The 21,695-nt window shown below is 38.6% G+C and overlaps 1 protein-coding gene across 3 annotated transcripts in view; it reads left to right on the forward strand.

The window, feature by feature from the left end:
- The window catches only part of LOC126751024 (kin of IRRE-like protein 2), a 513,287-nt gene that overhangs the window by 33,754 nt on the left and 457,838 nt on the right, over nucleotides 1-21,695 (forward strand). The gene's annotated exons all lie outside the window — the stretch shown is intronic.

The raw sequence follows: 21,695 nt of genomic DNA on the forward strand, positions 1-21,695 counted from the left end.
TGTTTACAAAAATACCAACAGAAATGAATTTCTAAGCTTTCATAAATGCGAAAGCTTCGAAGCTTGCTAATTTATGCAGGACCCACTCATTAATGCCAATTTATAAAACCATAAAAAATGGTCCGAAACGAAGACAGAGCAGCAATTTGTAAAAATTACAAATAAAATTAATGCATAAAGAAGCAATTTATCGGCTTGACCAACCGAACCGAGCAGCTTCCGACTCAATGAGCCGTTATAGCCCAGACGAGTCATAACAACTTGTATGTGCAATATATGAGTATGAAGTACATGGACACAGCGATTACGGAATAAATAAACCAAAATATGGATGAGGATAAAATGAAAAAATAAAAAACAACAAACAATGCTGAACATGTATACAATGCTGAGAGCCGAAGACCAGCGCAGGGCGCATAAAATTTTATACAAAGGGGACAATGGTCTGTATTTGTTGCTTATCAGCTGGGAGATGCCAATATAAAGCGAAGCAAAACACAAAACATACAAAATACAATAACAACAAATTAAAAACAGAATAAACAATTTTTTTGTTGTAAACTGGTGGGGTGCATATATTAAGAAAGCAACCCACCACCAGCTTGGCTGGTATGCGCAAGAAGAGAACTGAGTGTGGGTCGTAGCGAAAAAAGTAACGGTGTAAAGTGGTCTGCATGTTTTGGTATTGTGCCACTTGGAGTCACCAAGGAGCAGGTCAACGCAAATTGGATGAGTTGGGTAATTATGGCAGCTGCCATAACCATTGTCCAACAAGGCACCGCCTGAGTGAGTGGCTATAGAGGCGCCAGCGCATGGTCGAGCGAAAATTTGATTTTCAAGATAACCGCAATCGAAGAGCCAAAGGACAAATGAAAAGCACCAAAGATAGTAAGTAGAAAGAGAATAGGCGGCGAACGGAAGCGGGCTTTCAGAGAATCATAAGATTTGGCAGACGACGTGCCAAGCAACATTGGCAGCGCTGGTGACAAAGATAGAAAAAATTTAAATGGTTGGAGTGAAAGAGGCTTTGGAGACACTGTAAATATATTTAATTTCTGCTTTTCGCTTCTTACGACCAAACGCCAAGTTCCATATATACACACTGGGACAATTACCTCACTTAAAGGTGGACGGCGAACGATGCGGTGTGGCGAAGATGCGGGAAATCAAAATGGACCCAGAATGTTTTGTTGCTCTTTTATTAGCCGCAATGAATTCAAATGGTCACTAAACAGTGTAACAAGCGAAACAAAAACAAAGCCCTAAGTACCCGCTGAAGTGTGGCGTAACCGTTGGAGAGACATGCTCACAGCTTTTTAGTGTGTTGTACAACGGCACAACGGAGTGCAAAATAAAGTAATAAAACGAGGAAAAGACATTGGACCGTGCTTACTGTAAATAAGGAAACATTTAAAAAGTGACTGTCAGCAGAAATTGTGGCAAATTTTAAGCTAAGCAATATTGAAGCTGATTCAGCTGGGCGACTTTAAAGCAAGCTCAATAGAATTTGCTGTTGCGACAAGAGAGCCATGAGTATGTAAAGGTGGGAATGAATTGTAAAAGTAGTAAGAAAGTGAGTTGTCGCAAGATCTCACAACATGGTTATGCCAGTTGAAGACAAACAGCGGTTTAAAGCGCTTATCAGCTGGTGGAAAACCTACAATCGAAATGTGTTCTCGACGGTAATTTCCTCTTGTTTCCTAGTCTGTCAGAATTGCCAAAAGATCTCAGATCAACAGTGATACGACTTATAAGCGAATATAATCGAGTGAGAGGGAGTTTAATCATCATTAGAGACTTCAAATTTGCAGAACTGAAATACGTTTAAGAGAAAGTCTACTAGGAACTCAATATATCTTCCCGTTTCCCATTCCTGACTCGCCTGGAGAATGAGAAGAGTACGAGATATTAATCGTATCTGTAAAAAATCAACAAACCAAAGCAGTAACAGTTTGATACAGTTTTTTGAGAATACTAAATTGTTGACACAAGTTTCGACGGTTTGAACTCCCGAATGTAGTATAGCAGATCAGTACGAGCTCGAGACAAATTGCTATTTATAGAACAAAAGACACTAAACTTTTGTTTTATAAATAGCAAAAAATATACAGAGTCCATTTGGCCTAAGCTGTCGAAAACCTCATCTACAACAAATTACTAAAAAAGTTCTAATAAGTGGCTCATTCTTAAAATAGTACTCGAAAAACTTACTACGAACTTCCGAGTTTTCGATTATGCGGTCTTAAAAAAGAACAAATGAAATTGAGAAAACAGAGCTAAGCCAGTCAATACAAAGTAAATATTGATTTTTTTACAAAGTTTTGTTTTCAACTTTTTCAATGAAGATGCGCGCTTTAAGACTTTTGACGTGTATAACCTACGCACGGCCCATGTGTTAGCGAATCATTTTTACGCAAAAATTTAGGGTTCGTGGAAGCTACATATGCTTTCCCTAACACTTAGAGTTGAAGTCCGATTTTTGTTGATTTTATGCCGTTGACCGATTTCTTCGAAAGCATATTACTTAGGTTACGTTAACGTACCTCTTGCAGACGGGATACAAACTAATAATTAACGAACTTCTGAGCTCTTATTTCGATTTCATAAGAGACTCCCTGACAAATGAGTTTATAGTAGATTTAAATCGCCACAAAATTAAAATTGTTTGTAACGACTGAGAAACAAGGAAAATCATTGAAAACCAAGGAGAGCTAATGGAAACCACTTAGAACTAAGGAGAACTACTAAAAGACAGATAGAGCCAATGAGATCAAACAGAAACAACTGAGAGCCAGAAACTGTGACTCGAAATCACGGAGAGCCACGGAGAAACAAGGAGAACTACTAGAAATAAGCAGAGCAAATGGGAACCACGGAGAGTTGCTGAGAAACAAGGAGAACCAAAGACGGAAACTGAGAATCACTGCGATTTCGAAGTTATGGCTGTCAAGAGGGAGACCCAAGTCTCGAAGGCGACGACGCCTTCTCTGAAAACTTGTTTGCTACCGATCGTGACGGAGCAGCTTTAAAATCAATGAAGAGGTGGTATGTGACCATTATCTTTTCACGGGTCTTTTTAAAGATATTTGTGAATATCTGGTCAGTTGTTGATTTGCCATGCCTAAAGCCACCCTAATAAAATCCAATCAGTTTGTAGACGTTGGACTTCTCATCCGAGGCTCTTGTTTTCTTTTCATTCAGGGCGGTTTTTACGTGACGGGTCCCAGACCCAGCGCACAACCCTGGGAGGGATAGTTCGTCTTCTCACTTTAACTCGCCTTCAAACGAATGATCTTTGACTACCCAGAGGATACTTGGTCTAAGACCGGAAGTAGTTAGCTGTTTGAACCATACGTAAAAGAACAGTTTATGGCCACTTCCTAGTGAAAGGCGATCAGAGAACTTTCCTCACTTGTGTAAGCTTCTACACATGACTCCATCCTCCTGTCAATAACCTTATCATATATTGTTTATAAATAAATAAATCAACATGACGACCTGAGTTAATTTAGCCATGATTTTCCGTCCGTATGTCTGTTCGACTATATATAGGTGAAGTAGGCCCTCAGTTTTTGAGATCTCAAACTGAAATTTTACTCTCATCTTTCACACTCTAAGAAGCTGTACGTTCGTCGGAACCGCCGATATCAGCACACATTTTTCATTTTCCGAGATATTTTCCAGAAATTTGGCGTGGATTATTTCTTAAGAAAACGGTGCAATCTGCAAAGAAATGGGTTAGATCGATAGCAAATAGCTGCCATACAAACTAATCGATCATAGTTATTGTAAGAAATATTTGTAGTTATGAAGGGTATTGTAGCTTCTGCGGAGCCGTTTTCTTTTGGTTTTTATGAAAGTGTAAGATTTTCTTTGCAAACTTTTCTTGCAGGGTATAACGGTAACCGAGTACGTTTTGCACTATTTATGCCACCCACACTTTCTAACTTGTAAATGTGTATGTATGTATGTGGCATGTTAATGGATTCTGAATTGAATCATCTCTAGTTGCTAAATAAGCCAACTTCAGCAGTTACACATACAAACATATGTATATATTAGCTGTATGTATGTATATACGGGTACTTACGTCGCTAAAGAGAAAATGAGCTGATCGTGTGTTGTGCGCGCCGACAGCAGACGAACGTGCGCTCAATTTACAATTCAATTTTATGCTATTTTGTAGAAGATCGCATTGTTCGAATGAGCACACACAGTACGCGCTGTTGGGCGAATGCTCCTACTTATGGTACATATATAGACGTACCTACAAACCGGTTGTATAGAGGTAATTCGTTGCACGTTACGCTTTAGCGCTGTTGCAACCGCCTGCCGTCGCATTGTGTTGGTCAGCAGTGAGCGTGGCGCATAATTGCGATGCTGTTGTGGCATCAACGGTAGGTATGCCTCGCTGAAGACGTGCCGATTGGTTGCACCGCACCACTCTTCCCCACCGCTTTCCGCTCTTTTGTATGTGCCTCTTTCGGCAGTTGGCCACTTGGTTGGTTGGTCGTTTGGTATTTGTATTGTGTTTGATTGGCATTGTCGTCGCTTTGCCATCACGGCGTTTATGCTGCCGCATTTATGAGTTATGAGTTACTGCCGCTTTAAATGGAAACGCACGTTGCAAGAACGTGACGAAACGCCAATGAACTGAAGGCTCGATTGTGTGGGTGTTTTTTGTGTTTGTGTGTGTGTCTGTATGTAGGACTGCTGGACTGACTTTGTTCTGTTTCTGTTTATTTTGCTGACTTGCAATTGTGTGGACTCCGTTTGTTGTGGCATTGAAAGCGTTGGCGGTAAACGATGATTTGATTTTGTCGAAGATGCTGCAAATGTGGAAATCTGCTGGCAACAAAGCCACAGATTGTTGCGAAATTGAAGCACACGATTGTAATTTCATATTTCGGTCCATTTTCGTAAAAAAAAATACTACGTGCAATATTCCGAATTTAACGGTTAATAAAAAAAAAAAAAAAAAAACAGAACAAACGTTGGATTCGGTTGCATCAAAGCAATAATGCCCTTCACAAATATATGACAGTTATATGCTATAGTGATCAAATCAGAAAAATTTATCGTATCAAATTTTATGAAGATAGAAAAGAGACAAGGAACTTGTAGCTAAAAGAGCTATAAGAAAGAGGTGGGAACTCTCATCAAAGTTCGTGTTTTGGCACTACGAAACCGTAGTCAATGGTAATAATATTTTGTGGTGTATTCAATAGGTGGACAGCGTTCAAAAATGCGTTTGTGCTAAGCAGCTTGAGTGTGTCCGAAGAAGGGCTCTACTTGAGCTCTCCGAGGCATTGCAGACTCCATTGACAATAGCACTTAATGCCATTTTACACGAGCAGCCGTAAATATTGCAATCAGGTGGGAGCATTAATGCATGGGTTGCTCTAAGGCTCTGGGAATCTAGGTTTATGAAAGTATCCAACTGGAGCTCGCTGGAACTTGAACCGTTGCGTCGCAGAGGGTACTCGTAGTCGTTTTTTCCCTGCTCACATACCAACGAGGGATATCTGAATGAAAAGATGTTATTGAAAAGACACAATGAACTTTTTTATGGATGAGTTGAAAGGGGAGGAAAGTTTCGATGGGTAGTTTTCCGTAAAGAGCTCTCGTTAAGCTTAGCTTCAAGCTACTGGACCACTTTAGTGTTTTTCAGAGAGAAGTGATGTGTAGGGGTGAGCAAGCACTCCGGCAGTCTCTCAAGTTAGTGAAGGAGTACCTGTCCCCACTAAAAATAGTATCAAGCTCCTTTATTATCCGACTCGTTTATGTGACTGCTCATAGCGGCATCGCTGGAAACTGCAAAGCCGATGAGCTAACCAGAACCTTATTCAGTTCACATCGGGGTAGGAATGAGTTAGATCTCGGTTGCTGTCTTGCGTGCTAGCACTGTACAAATGGATCTCGCATGTGCTTAGCAGCTTTTTGTCGACGATCGGCTTCTGTGCGGTTGTTAAAAACTTTTGGTCTACAGTGGAACATAGAATATCTAGTGAACTCCTTGCTCTAAGCAAAGTTCATCTTGTCACAATCGTAGAAGTACTTATTGGACATAATACAATAGGAATTCGAGCGGTAAGGCTAGAATTGTTGTCAAACGAAAGTTGTCGAAGTAGGTGTGGTGAAAACATTCAAGGACTCTCATTTCCATTTTTCAACCTTTGCAAGACTGAGGCTGAATCTCGATAATTGTATTTGCGGCGAACTAGAACAGATTTTCGAAACTGACATTTACCGACTTAACCAATTTGTGATAGACCCAAGGCGGTTTGTCGACTTGCGAGGGTGTTATGATCAATTATACAGGTGTTTTAGATACCAAAATGGATCGGAGTTCGAAGGTGTTGCACTGCGATTACTGTTTAGATCGGCTACTTAATCTAACCCATTACAGGAACCCGATCAATTACTAGTTGCTTTTTATGGAATTGAAGGTGGATATCCGCCGACTTGAGCACCTCTTTTCTATGCGGTAAAAGACAACTACTTGTCATACATACGATTACCCAACCAACAGCAATAGAAACGGCGATAGAAAAACAAACGAAATCAAACAGCAATAAAAAGCAGAGAAACATGAATCCCACAAATAAATAAAACACTTGAAGTGAGTTTCGAGTTATAAAAATAAATGAGTGTTGGCTACTGGGTACGAACTTGCTTGTTTGGATAAAACTATCGCCGCTTATTGTTTCCAGCCAAACAAAGCGCTCTATTTATTTGTACATATTTGCCAGCCGCTTTGTTGTTGCTGATATGCGACGGATGTGTTTTACAAAAGACAAATAATTCTTCACAATTTCCGCGATGTGAAATGTTGACAAGTGCTGTTGAGTGGGCAGAGCAAGAGTAGCTTTTATGGCGTGCATTACAGGGTTCTTTAAATTTAGTTTTGTATTTAGTTTCCTTTTTTCAGTTGGTCAAGAACTCCGTCGTTAGATAGGAATGTACGTCGAGCGTGTCTAAACAACTGAGACCGATCACTATTGAAAAGATCCGATTAAAAGTAATCTAGGCTGGGCTCAGACCACAATACTCCTAACAGGATCATCCAAAATGAAAAGATTTATGTTTTAGTTAAAACCTTAACTTAGAAGTTGGACGAAGGAAAAAACTGAAAATTGGATTTTGCAGACATTTTAACAAAAAAATTAAAATTTCAGTGAAAATTTCGCGACATTTTTTTTCAAATAGTTACGATTAAAAACAAAAATTCTTCATCCAGGTCTTGAAGAATTGTAGCTCAAAGGCCTGTGTAAAACTTAATGAAAAGAGTAGTTCTCGAGGAATTTCGCCAACCGACTTCAAACACAATTTCGAGAAAAACGAATTTAAAGACGGCGCACTTTACCTAGCTATTAAATAGGTATAGGAAAAGTATATATGCAAATAGCAACACCTACCATAACAGGGCACCGGCTATTTGGAGAACATGCGTCCAAAATGGGTATGCCCTACAACAATATCTGCCTAGGCTGCGGAATAACAGGGAAAAAGGAAACAATTTTCCACTTTCTCTGTGAATGCCCAGCTCTATCACAGATCCGACACAGAACACTTGGAGTCCATCAAGCACCAAACCTTGAATAGATTTCTACTAAAAGCATATCGGACATAAGTAGCTTCATCGAAACCTCAAAATGGTTTTAAAGAGAAGGTGAAACGTGATAGCAGATATAAAAGGTCTACGAATAGTGCAACAAACTGGCACAACAAGTGCTAATTGAGCCCGTAAGACCGCAGGGCTGCACCAAACCTACCTACCTAGCTAGCCTCAAGCGCACAAGTTCTTAAGGCTGTATCTCCGAAACTATTACTTGGATAAAGTTGCAAATTTAGAACAATATTCTAGAGGTGTTGTAAAATGTATAAGAAAATAAAAAAAATCGCTTTTTGGAACCCATAAACCCATGTTACCACTTAAGAATCATAGCAATGCGAATTCTTATGTGACTCGTATTAGCGTTGATTCAAGAAAGAGAGCTGGGAACTATTATCGCACTTTACAAATAAAAATTTGTTAACCAATGCTTGTTCTTAGTAGAAGTGTCACCATAAGATTCCAAACTAACAATTAAAACTTAAAATTTAGAGCTCCACACACGCTGATAATTTTCAATAGTCAGTGCCATAAAGTTAACCTGATACACCATTTCTTGCTTTTGGAACACCTTGTACCATACTGGTACTCTACTATTGTAGATCATTTAAAAAACTGCGTCAGCAGATTTCTTCTTGACAATCGGCAAAGTCACCAGGCTTGTTTAACTTGAAAGTCATCTGGTGGTATGACATTTTTTTCTTAGATTCTCAAAATTATTTAACACAAACTGCGATGTTCAAATAAAAGATGAAGATTTGTTTTTTTCTTTGAGTCCAACAACAATGCAACAATTGTTTCGCCGGCAGAAAGGAAGTATTTATGTTTCACCCAGGCTCAGCAACAACTCTCAACCGTCGTCATAGCTCATTGGTCGGGCGTACGTGCCTTATTTGTTATTTCATGCCGCCTAATTTGTATTTTTCTTCGTTTCTTTTGAGCACATTACTCATTTTTATCCAAGAATTAAATGCTGTGCGTGTTGTCCATACAATTTATAACACTTTTGCCACACAATACTTTCGTTTGTATTGAATGTTTTGTTGCAAGCGTCTTGTAAGTGATGACCAGCTTTCAATCACAGTCTTAATTTCACTCTTTGTTTGTTTAGTCTCTCGCGCTTTTTACTCTTTACCACTTTTTTATTGGATTCTACAATACTTATAACACTTTTTTTGCTGCTCTCAAAGTTTTTCCCACCAGTAAGAGACGCATATTTTTTTAATTAAACGCTAAATGAAGTGCGAAATTACAAAAACATGATATTTTCATTTAACCCTGCCTACGATTGTTCGACTGTTTCTTTTTGCTCGTATTTCACGGTTTCATTTTGTTGTTTTGTTCCCATTGTTTTGTTCATTTGGCCGTCAATTTCGTTGATTCGTCTGCGTTTTTGACGTTTGTCTGTCTGTCTGTCTAATTGTTCGTTTGTTTGCCAGTTCAGTTTACCTCGTCAGTCGTTTGATCCGGTTGACTGGTTCTTTTGGGGCTTACCTACCTCTTTGTTCCGGTCGTTTTTGACAAAAAGTGTTTTCATTCGCAGCGGGTGGACCCGTTTGCTGCTCAATAGCATTGTATGTGAAATGTTATGTCAATTTGTTGTGAGGTTGAAAACATTTCACCATCAGTATGAAACTTGAAGCGTTAGCCTATGATTTAGTTAGTTCATGATTTATGGAAGAGGTTGTATTTTCCTGCTCTATAGACGCCCATGTCTATATTTGGTATGTAAACCAGCCTGTACTATTTATTAAGTAAACCATAAATAGGCTGTCATCGAGACTTTCATTTAATAAACTTTTATCCGGATCGCCAAAAACATCTTTATTAACGCCTTCAACATAGGCTCCTGAGCAAACAATTGTTATAAGCCTCGGCGAGGATGGCTTTTCGCGCATTCAGCGTATTTTGAGTTTTTGGATCGCCATTCGCGAGATTGTTGTTGGAAAAATCCTCCGTCGTAATGGCCATCAGAGCCTTCTTCGATTCAGCTGTTATATTCTCAATTGAGTTGAAATGGTGTCCTCGGAGTGGTCGTGTGAATTCGCTGCATATTCAGAAGTTACACGAGGGTAAATCAGGCGAATGCGGTGGTTGCAACACGATATTAGCTGGTGCGTATCTTGACTGCAATAAGATAGTGGTCCGAGTCGAAAATAGGTCTTCGGAGCGTAGGCACGTCTAAAACACTGGTGGCGTGTTTTCTGCCTATCACAACATGATCGATCGGATTGGTGGCTTTTCGATCCGGAGACAACCAGTTAGCTTAATGAATTAGCCCCAACCCATTTGGGATGTTTCATCATGAAGGCGGAATTTACCGACCGTTGTGGCAAAGATACCTTCTTTCCCCACCTTGGCGTTAAAGTCGCAAAACACAATTTTGACATAATGGAGGGGGCTTCTCTGATAGGTGCGCTTCAAGCGCTCATAGAAGGCATCCTTGCTCATATCGCCCTTCTCTACCATCGGGGCGTGGGCGCACGTCAGCGATATGTTGAAGAACCTCGCTTTGATACGGATTGTGGCTAGACGTTCATTCACCGGGGCGAATGACAGTGCTCGGCGACGGAGTTTCTCCCACCATGAATCCCACACCAAATTTGCGCTCCTTTATATGGCCACTGTAGTAAATGCTACAAGGACCTCTTCGTCTCAGTCCTTATTCCGTCTATCGCACTAATTGGACTGCGCTGATGTCAACCTTTACTTTCACGAGGACATTAACCAGCTGGGCAGCGCCACCTTCCCAATTATGGGACCGAACATTCCAAGCGCATGCTCTTAAATGTCATGGCTGTCATCAAAAGCGATGTCTCTCATCCAAGACTGCTGTTTCCTTTTCATTGGGAGCGTTTTTTACCTGGCAGTTCACCTTCTCAGTTTAGTTCGCTTTCAACCGGATGTTCTTTGGCTACCTAAAGGATACTTGATTTAAGACCGGAAGTTGTGAGCTGCATGAGCCATTTGTAAAAGAGTCGTTTCTGGCCATTCCCAAGTGAATAGCGCTGAGAGAACTTTCCTCACATATGTACGTGAACCTCTACACAAGACTCCATCCACCGATTTATACGGCATTAATAGATGGAAAGAATTTATTGATCCGATTGAACCCATTTTTGACATCCACGAACTCGTCCTTACCTTCCTTGTTTACCCTAGCAACATGTTTCATCAGGGTACCTTAATTTTTACTCAAGTTACAGCTTGCACGGACAGATGGACGAACCGCATTTTAACTCGTCTGCTCAACCTGATCATTTATATATATATACATATATAACCTTATATCTATCTCGCTTAGTTTTAGGTGATACGTACAACCGTTAGGCGAACAAAACTATTATACTCTATAGCAACATGTTACAAGTGCATAAAAAGATCCGCTCAAGCAAATATTTTGTCACTTGGATCATGCAGATACAAACACTGTACGTGTGGTGTGTTTACCATCGAGCGCTTAATGCCGCTAATGTCATTCAAACAACAATAAGGGATCACTCTAGTAAGGCTCTTATCCCCTCCTTCACATGAATGGTAATGTTATTTTCGCTCTTGTTGCTGTTGTTGTTGCTATTGCAGCACATTGGCGTTAACACTACCACCGTTGTCATTGTAATAATGAGAGTGTTGTCGCTAGCAACGCGAAATTTGTTGTTGTTGTTAATAGGTAATATTGTCATTCTTATTAGTAGCTGCTGCCACTTGGCTGGTTGCCACAACAAGTAGTGGCAAAGTGCAAACGGGAGAAAAGTGTTTGCGTAGGATAATCTTACACACATCAACCGCGTGCCAATTAGAGCTAATCACACACGTGAACACGCTGTACATACCGGTCTCGAGTATGGATGTATGTGTGTGTGTGTTGCATGTAGTGGTGGTGCGCAGCATTGGGTATTGATATTGCATGCCGCAGGTGTACAAGCGCACACACGCACACCCAACAGCGCTAGTCTATGCTAATATTTCACTCATTTGATTACAACAACAAAAATCAACGATAGCGAATACTTGCAACAATTTGTGGCATCACCTTGCCTCCTTTGTTGTGGTTTCATTTTTCACACTTGTAGGCAAAGCAAACTTGTAGCGGTTCTCTAATGTTTGCTTGCAGCATATACACTTACACACATACATGCATACACACATACTTAACGGTTTGTACACGGTGGCTAATTACTTGTTGCACCTGAGTGTCACTTTTCTTATTGTTATTGTCAAGTGTTTGGCCACAGGGCGTAAAGCAAATATGTGTGTATGTGTTTGGTCCACTTGGTGTCCCGAAGGCTGGCGACTAACAGTTTTGTTGCACAACACTTGCGTAGTGGAAGCAAAACCAAATAAAAAACAACAAGCGCAGCGAAAAGGGCAACAACACAGTTATGCCGCAATACGGTGGTCAATTTCGAGTGTTTACACTTACATTATTGCGGTTGACCACCAGGAGTGCAGCAGCGTTTAAGTGTGTGTGTGTATGCGTATTGGATAGTTATCCTGAAGTGCCTTTAGCATGAAACACCTACCAAATTGCCATGCAGGAAAAATGGTCTAGATCTTGCTTGAAGTTATATCCTACATATTCGAATTCTAGCTGAGCGACCTATTTTTGCTCTATGAATTAGGTGAGATATAAGTGACTCGGTGTTAAGGTTTCCATATTGTACATATTATTCGGATTTAAGCGCAATGGAGAAGAACAAGAACCTTTTTTGGATCGTTCTGTTTACACGACCGCCATATGCTATCTTCTTCTTCTTTGGCACTATAGCCGTGGGTCAGTCGAGAACACAAACCTTTGCCAGTTTCCTTTATCTCTTACGAGGTCATGCCTGTTAGACATCCCAAGTCTGGACAGAACACTATGCACTTGGTCCGCCCATTAGATGCGTGGACGCCCTTGCGATTGAACTTTTTGGAGGACGTGGCCCAACTAGCGCATTTATTAGATTTTTATGCATTTAACTGTATCCATGTTACCGTACAGATTATACAGTTGGAGGTTCCATCTTCCTCGATATCAATCGGTCATGCGGAGGGCTCCAGAGAACTTACGAAGAACAGTTCTCTCGAATGCTCCAAGCTTTTTTTCATCTTGAGTCGTCATCGTTGCTACTTCGTATAAAAGGATGAGAATAATGACAGACTTATAAAGCGTACTTTTTTTCGTTGAGAGAGGGTTGAGTATTACTGGCAACATTGACATAGGCTCATGGCGGGAGGAAGTCCACGAAGTGACACTCGACCCGCAGTTCCGGGCCGCGAAGTAATACTTAATAGACGGCGCCACTGAGGTTCAGATCAGCGGCACGTATCAACTTTTCTAGTATTATATTGAAAAAGATGCACGAGAGGGAATTACACTGCCTAAAACCCCGTCTGGTATCGAATGGATCGGAAAGATCCTTCCCGATTTCGGCGGAGTTGATGTTTGTGCTCAACGTCATTCTGCATGACCGTATAAATTATGCAGGGATACCAAATGTAGACAAGTCGTCGAATAGGCAGCTCTCGACAAAAAGGTAGTGGGTGTTGATCTGTTTGTCAAGGGTTTTCTCCAGGATATGACGTATTGTTTATTCCGAGTTATTGTGGATTTGCTGGCTCTAAAGCCACACTAATAAGGTTCAGTCATTCAATTTACAATGGACCGCCGGATTTAAACAGCACAAATAGTAATCCATTGGCCGTTGGGGATTTGCTGTTTATAAGTTGGCTTAGAGCTGTTTTCCCCTTGTCTTGGTCTATATAGAGTTTCTGATATCGGCTGTTCAGACAAATGAGCAGCTTCTTAAAGAAAAAAGATAGAGGAAAAGGTATAAAGTATTGCCTAAACTATGCACTAAACACAAAGATAACTGACTCTTTTGCAGGTCACTAGTATTTATTAAACAGTGACGAGTGCTTATCCTCACATGTTTTTTTTTTTTTGTGGACAACAACACTCTCAAATCAGTCAGTTTAGGATTTTTTTGTTACATTTATTCAAGATATATGCTTGTTGGTCTGAAGCAACCATTGCTTCACCATACGATTTATAGTACTTACGATGTCTACAATCAGTGAGTTGAACGACTTCAAAGATACAAGGAATAAGTCGAATAATTTATGATATTTTATTCGATTTTAGAAATGAGCAATGTCGAGAACTCTTCATCTCTTTTGATCGGGAAATAACAGTTTTACAAGGTGCAGCACAAATGCGAAAGAAAGTGCATACATATCACAGAAGATTCGAATATTATCGACAATTGCTATCGATAATATTCAAAATATCGCTTTAATGCACATCACTGTATATATATATTATGCATCATGTCAGGCTGCGCTGATACTTGTGAAGCTAAGGTCTAACGATTTAAAGAAAATCCCTCAAAATTTCCTTGAGGGATGTATTAGCTCTACCATATGCTTGTACGCGATAGTGATGTATACTTGTGTGGGTGTATGTGAAAATCGCTAAGTTGACAAATTATTTGGATAAATATTTGCGCAATGCTTAACAAGTAATTCGAGCCAATCTCACGACTAAGAGCTCTATATTGGAAATGACAAATACATATGCACATATTTATATAAAAAGACTTAACGCGTCCTATGTAGAATAGCTGGTGCATGTAAGTAAAGAAGCTAAACGTTTTAGGTGAAAAACATGACACTCTGAGATTCTTTTAAGCTTGCTTAAGTATACAAAGTAAGGGAACAAGTGGAGGCATGTTTGTATATATGCTAAAAACCATGTCTTCACCCACTTACATTAACCTACTTAGGTATTGTTTGCACATATTGCAACCTGTGGAATTTAATATCTTAACTTTTGCTACAGCCAACTAGCACTCTTACAACACTTTGTGGACTTTAGTGGGTCAAACAGGGCAAACATGTTTACTGTTATATATTACTATTCATATATATGTAGGTGAACAAAACTATTATCCTCTACAGCAACATGTTGTTAAGTGTATAAAAAAGTTGCACAAGTGAAGGTTGTATATTACTCCTGGTACTATCAAGCACTGCCAAGAAAAAAAACCGGATGTTAGGCATTTAGGCAGAGCCTTTTAATCAGTTGCTTAAGCTAATTTAGAACAGCAAAATAATTTTAGAAGTCAATATTATTATTTTTCGATATATTTTTTGAGAAATTCTCTGTAACTTTGAAGGCATAAAAATCCGTAAGGTTTTTATTTCAATTAATTAAGTAGTTTGTTATTTACCTTTTTAACAAAAATTGTTGTTGTAAGGAATATCAGTATTATCTACAATTAAAAACATGCTTAAAGATGCTCTTTTAAGTTCCCAAATGTAGGCATAACAGTTCACTTTGTGTTTAAGGGGTTACATGAATTTCCTCGTGTAATAAACAGCCTTTTTCGAACAATTTTTTGCTCTTATAAAAAACTAAATATTTTATTAAAATTTTTTGTTGCTACAAACATACACTATTAACAACGAAATTCTGAAATTTTTGGAAAAAAATATTTTAAGCTCGGTCATTGCGACGTTATTTCTGGAGGCCCTCGGAAAAAAGATACGCCCGCGTTGGCAGGATAACTTCTTACAGGATCATCTAAAGTAAAAAAATACGTGTTTTAGTTAAAACCTTATTTCAGAACTTGAATGAAGGGAAAAAATACTGAAAATAGGATTTTTGGCTGACATTTTTACAAAATAATTAAAATTTCAGGGAAAATTTTGGGAATTTCTTTTTCAAATAGTTGTAATCGAAAAAGAAATCCTTCGCCCAAGGCTTTAAAAATTGTTTCTCAAAGACCTGTGTGAAATTTCATGAGGATCGGTTGAGTAGTTCTCGAGAAATCTTGCCAACCGACTTCAAAAACACAGTTTCGAGAAAAACGCTTTTAAGGACGGCGCACTGAGCCCAGCAGGCCTCGAGCGCACAAGTTGTCAAGGTTGTATCTCCGAAACTATTACTCGAATCAACTTGAAAATTTAGCACAATATTCTGGAGATGCCTTAGAATTTAATATGATAATAAAACAAAGAAGATATTTTGAAACTCGTAAACCCAGGTAACCCATAAAATACTATTGTTGATATTACTTTTTACAAGAAATTTATCTTTGGCCTCCGCAGCAGCTACCCTTCGTTATCTGTCGTATTGCATGCTATTTGGGTTTTATGTGAGAACGTTTTGCTCCTAACGTAGCATCTTCCCAAAAATTAACGAATTCATGATTTTATCAGCTTTAACTTTTTATACCCTGAACAGGGTATATTAAGTTTGCAACGAAGTTTGTAACACCCAGAAGGAAGCGTCGGAGACCCTATAAATTATATATATAAATGATCAGTGTCTGTCCATCTGTATGTATACGAACTAGTCCCTCAGTTTTTAAGATATCGTTTTGAAATTTTGCAAACGTCATTTCTTCTTCAAGAAGCATCGGAATCAAGTTCTTGTATTTGACAATGTATCTTCACGAGAATTGAAATGGATTACTGCTTAAGGTAACAATATAATCTCCGAAAAAATCGTTCAGATCGGATTACTATAGCATATAGCTTCCATACAAACTGAACACATAATTACTAAAAGAAATGCACCTGTAAAGGGTATATTAGCTTCGGTGCAGCCGAAGTTAAAGTTTTTTCTTCTTTTATATGTAAATTGGCTTTTTATTTTTTATATCTTTAACAAAATTCATAACTGTACTATATATGGCAGTTAACACACTAAATTTTTTCATTATTTAAAGAAATACTCGTTTGGAATTTTTAATAATTTTCCTTTCTTTTATTTTCAGGTATGTAGAGATATCACTTCACTCATTTATACTCGCCCAAAAATAAGGTAAAGCCTTTTTAATATTTTATTTTAAGATGTTCGAACAGAAGTAAGATTATATCTTCAGATTATCAAAATTAGGTTAAGATTTAAACGATTGATCAAAATTAAATTAATACAACCGAACTTTTTAGCATGTGGTCAAGTTTTACGCGGACTGACAGAAAACACCGAATTTGATTGTACTTAATATAAGAATTTTTTATCGCCATTAAAATAGGCTTCTGAGTAATGCAACCACGTCAACGTTGAACTCTACTTATAAACTCGGCTGGGTGGTCTTCATTGTGTTCGTTGTCTTTAGCGATTTTAGTTTTTTTCAATGTCGGCTCCCTTTTGGACCCCATTCGGTAGATGTTTGGATAATTTTCTAGCTGATTCCTGGTGAGGTATACTATACATGTTATGCACTAGAAAAATATATGGATGGTTATTACTCAATTTTGAAACCGAATCGCATTATTGTACACAAAGGGTCTTCCTGAACTTGATGTAGATATTTCTCTCGTCAACTGACAATACACCAAATAAAGAAAATCAATGACTTGGCAATAATTATAACCGTACATATACATATGTATATAGTATGAAGAAACCTCATTTTTGGAATGATAATTTTTATATCGATATTATTAAGAAAGAGTTACCATACATCATCCTCCATCTATAACTTTATTGACGCCTGAATTATGTCTTCTAAAGCAATATAACTCCCAAATATTCGAAGTGGGTATTTTAATGGTACTAAATGTGATTCAAGGGGTATATCTTTCAGATAAATGTAGTTGTTTTTCACTTCTTAATATTAATGTCGGATATGTCTTGACTCTTATGACCTAATTGAGACTGTAACTATTAGTTTTGATAATAATTCAACTTTGGCGCCACATCTAGGGATCTACCATTAGTCCTCGGTGCAAAATATAATTTATCATTTTCTTTCTTAATTTTCCAATAATAATGACCCTGAAATACCGCTCTAAACAAAGAAGTGATTTCATTTGTTATTTTCATTTTGCCTCATTTATTTTGCTGTTGCGATATTGTCATTCTCATCTATAGGTTATGCACGATATGACCATGGTAATGACTTTGCCACATGGAATTACTGCAAAAACAACAACATCAACGACCAAATAGTTAAACTTTCTCTTTGTGCGTCGAACAGCATTAGCGTAATGAGACAAGGGAAAGGGAGCGTGCGGCAAAATAAAACAGTAAAAAATCAACAACAACAATGAACAATTTTATAAAACTTTATGCTTGCACGATTCCAAAGCTAGCAAGTAAGGAAACGCTAAGTTCGGGTAAAAGCGAACATTTTATACAATAATGTTCGGTAAACTTCATATTAGGTGTTTGCTTCCCATTCACCGATTCAACCCATTTTTAGCACACAGACATACCACTATCAGGAAAGGATTCTTTCTGAATTTCAATTATGTATATATCTCACAGATTGACCGAAATTTTTTGTAAAAAGTCAGTAAAGTCAATTAGCACTGGGTCCACATACTCAGTACCTAGGGGCTTGAACACTTTTTATTCGATTTACGCAATTTTTAGTCGTAAGGCGGCACACCTCAAATGTGCTATTCGTTCGAAATTGTATCTTCATATAATAATTGCTTCCTGACTTGTACACTCGAAAGGAATGAATCAGATGGAATTTAAAATTATGTTATATGGGAAGTAGGCGAGGCTGTAGTCTGATTTCGCGCATTTTCGCACTGTTACAAAAAAATGTCAGATAAATGTCACGTAGCAAATTTGGTTGAAATCAGTCGAACTGGTCTCGATATATGGGATTTTGACATCTACTCCTAGAAAGCCCTCTCAGACCATCTCTTGAGTAAAACTTAATCTTTCTAGCGCATTTCACCCAGTTTTTGCCCAAAGCGGCCTTTACTACTGCGATCCCCTGTGTTACAGTTCTACAGGGTTTGACCGGAAAATAATAGGCCTGAGTCGTTTTAAAAAATTTTATTGAACCAATCGTTACAATTCTTAAAAAACTTTCAAAATAGGATGGCGTTCTCCGGAATAGCCGTGAGAGCCGAGGTACATACTGCTTGGATGCCCTCTGTCGTCTCAAAATGTTTGCTTTTCATCGAGATCATACTCAAGGATCCATGACCTTTGATTACGTTACTCAAAAACTGAGGCTCACTTTCACACATGTTCAAATTTTCTTGGCACACTTCAACTCGCCGCAATTTCTGGTCCTCTGTGAGTACTTTTGGGGCCATCTTCGCGCACACCTTGCAAATGTTAAAGTGTTCCGTCATAATGTCATAAACCACAGATATTGATAAATTTAACATCTGGTCAATTAAACGAATACTTAGTCGACGGCCTGAGTTCAAAACTATGCGCACACGAGTTACATTGTCGGTGTTTGTCGAAGTCTCAGGTCTCCCAGCACAGTCTTCATCACCGACCTGTTGCCGGTCCTCCAAAAAGGCCTGGTGCCACCGAAGTACACCACTTCCTGCTAAAGCAACATCTGAGTAAGTCTGCTTGATCATATCAAACGTCTCTGTAGCAAATTTACCGAGTTTCACACCGAATTTAATCGCGTACCTTTGCTCTAACGAACGTTGCATTTTCGGGTTGCACCACTCTCAAAAATACGTCCTATTACTTTCCGCACAAACACTGTATATCTTAGTTTAGTGCTTAGTTACGGCACTTTATAGGTTTTCGGTTGGTGGCGTTCTGACAGACAATCACCCGGACTTCGACTCGTTCCGTCAACCTGATCATTAGGTGAACAAATCTATTATACTCTGTAGAAACATGTTACAAGGGTATAAAAATTGGAAAATGAACTCGCCTTTTGTCTAGCGAAGAAGGGGGTGGGTAATTTAGACTAAGCGGTAGAAGGCTATGACCATAGTGAACGCACAGGGCTACACTCGCTCATATTATTGCCACAGAGCCGCAGCAGGTGTTTTATGAAAGCGCAGAATATTTGTATGTATGTGTCTATAGATAAAGCGACTGTTGCATGGTAAATAATGTAAATAGTTAATGACAAAAAACAACAACAACAACACAAGGTGTATAACAATTTTGCGCATAAAGCGGTAGACGCGCTTGTGTTTTACCAGCGAAAAGTTAGTCGGGAAATGTGGCAAAAGTGAGCGTTGACTATGTCGTTCTTTTTTGTTTAGAACCAACCACCGTGACGAATTACCGTAGGGGAACGACTGGTTTACAAAGAGAGAGAGAGAGAGAGAGAGAGAGGGAGAGAGAGAATGTCAGTAATGCTAGTGAACGAAACAAAATCGCAATTGAAGAATTAATTTAGTATTTTATAAATCTGTCTTGCCCTACTTCCTTTTGTCTATTATTTCATTTCCTATTAGCTTTCTTCATAAACAAATACATTTATTTACGAACATATGCTTCACTCTCAAATAGAGAAGAATGGCGCAAAAGTTAAGCCAACACAATGTGAAGAATGAACGAAGCCTAGCTTCTGCTTTGAAGCTATTTAATCACAGAAGAGAGCTTAGATCTCAGCTCTACCTAATTAAATTTATAACAAGAAAAAAAGAACAATAACTTGATTGGTTATTTCCATGTCAAATTTCGGGAAGAAATAATCTCAACTGAAAAGGTTCTCAACACTTTCTTTTCTTTGTTACAAACAGAAAAAAATATGTCCTTTCAATTTAAACAAAAGCTAGACAATACAGTATTCATAGAACAAAGAGACAAAACTAAAGTTATGGAATTAGAGGATCTATTCCAGAGCCTTAAGGTCTACGCTAACATAACGTGAGATCACAACAGAGTAAAAATAATTTGAAGATTCTTTCGATCGTTATTGAAATTTTACGCAGGCTTAGTTAAGTAGCTGTGTAATGGCTTAATATAGTCCTGTGGGATCTTAACTAGCTAAGAATATCGTAAAGATTTAGCATTTTGTTGGATTCACTTTTTTATACTATTACCAGTCGTAAACTGATAAGCTTCCTAGGTCCGATACTTCAATCTCATTACTTGTGGAATGGGAACGGGTAGGAGGTGCGTAGGCTCTTTGCAGTTTACTACTATACAATTGGATCTCAGACCGTATCAGCGAGCGTTGGTCAACTCCCAGCAAATCAGAGCCTTCTGGCTCAGGATAAGTCATAAGAGGTTCAGTGAGCTATCAGCAAAGTTCGCTTTTCAAGACTTGTAGTATATCTAACTGGACACTGACCAATCGGGATTCATCCGCTAAGTTACATAAGTTGCTTGGAATAGGGTGAGATAGAATCAACTCAACACTTAATGCTAAAATGCCCTACCTTTGCCAGATCAAGGCTAAAAGACCTCGGAGCTCTTAAATTAAGACTTTAAGCTGTAATAACGGAAATGGAAGTGAAGCATATTAACAGAGTGTTGATAGCCTCACTTTGTCGATAGCTGATATGCCGCTACAGGATTCTTCATGTGATTTCACTGAGGGCTGTACATTGCTATGTGAACTCTAGACATCTTAAGCGATTAGACATGTTAAGGGACCAGCCATCTAATTTAGCCTAAATGGTACAATAGCGGTGGTCGATGTTTCATGGTTTGAGGATTACTTAATTGATTTAGAAAACAATATGGTTAGAACGACCTTGAAAACTGCTAGTAATTTTGCTGCAAGTAAATGTCTGAAACGAGCTCTGGACTTCAAAGAGAAATTGGAACGCACGTCTCACAGGCCACTGAAAACTTTTCAAGATCCATATTAGACAATCAAATGATGAATTGTGACCTTATTTAATATTTTGATGAAAACTTCAACAGGATCTAAAAGATATAGAAATCGAATACATGAAATGGAATAACCATATCATCCATCAGACTACGAGACACGTGGCAAGTAAAATGAAAGTAAGAATCAAAAAATTGTTAGCAACAACAACTCTAGGATATACCATCTAATCAAATTTGACCCGAATTGAAAGAAACGACATTTTCACTTATTTCCTGAGTCCTGGGTCCTAGGTCCTGAACTACGTTACCAAGCATCTCTTGATGTCACTGGAAGTCCTTTTTGAAAAAGGTCTTTTGGTGCTAGTCTAGCATTGTTTCGTTTTATATCCAAAAAATTAACCCACATATTTTGAGTGAACCCTTAAGAGATGTTGAGATTCTCTACCATCTCTCCGATATCAACGCGAAGACCCTCAAACGTTGTTTCTTTAACTTTTTCGATGTCATCGTCATTTACCGAGGTGAATAAATGAAATACTCGAATGAGGAAAGTTGTCGACGATTTCTCGACCG

The sequence above is a fragment of the Bactrocera neohumeralis genome, chromosome 2, assembly GCF_024586455.1.
Source record: "Bactrocera neohumeralis isolate Rockhampton chromosome 2, APGP_CSIRO_Bneo_wtdbg2-racon-allhic-juicebox.fasta_v2, whole genome shotgun sequence".
Classification (NCBI taxonomy): domain Eukaryota; kingdom Metazoa; phylum Arthropoda; class Insecta; order Diptera; family Tephritidae; genus Bactrocera; species Bactrocera neohumeralis.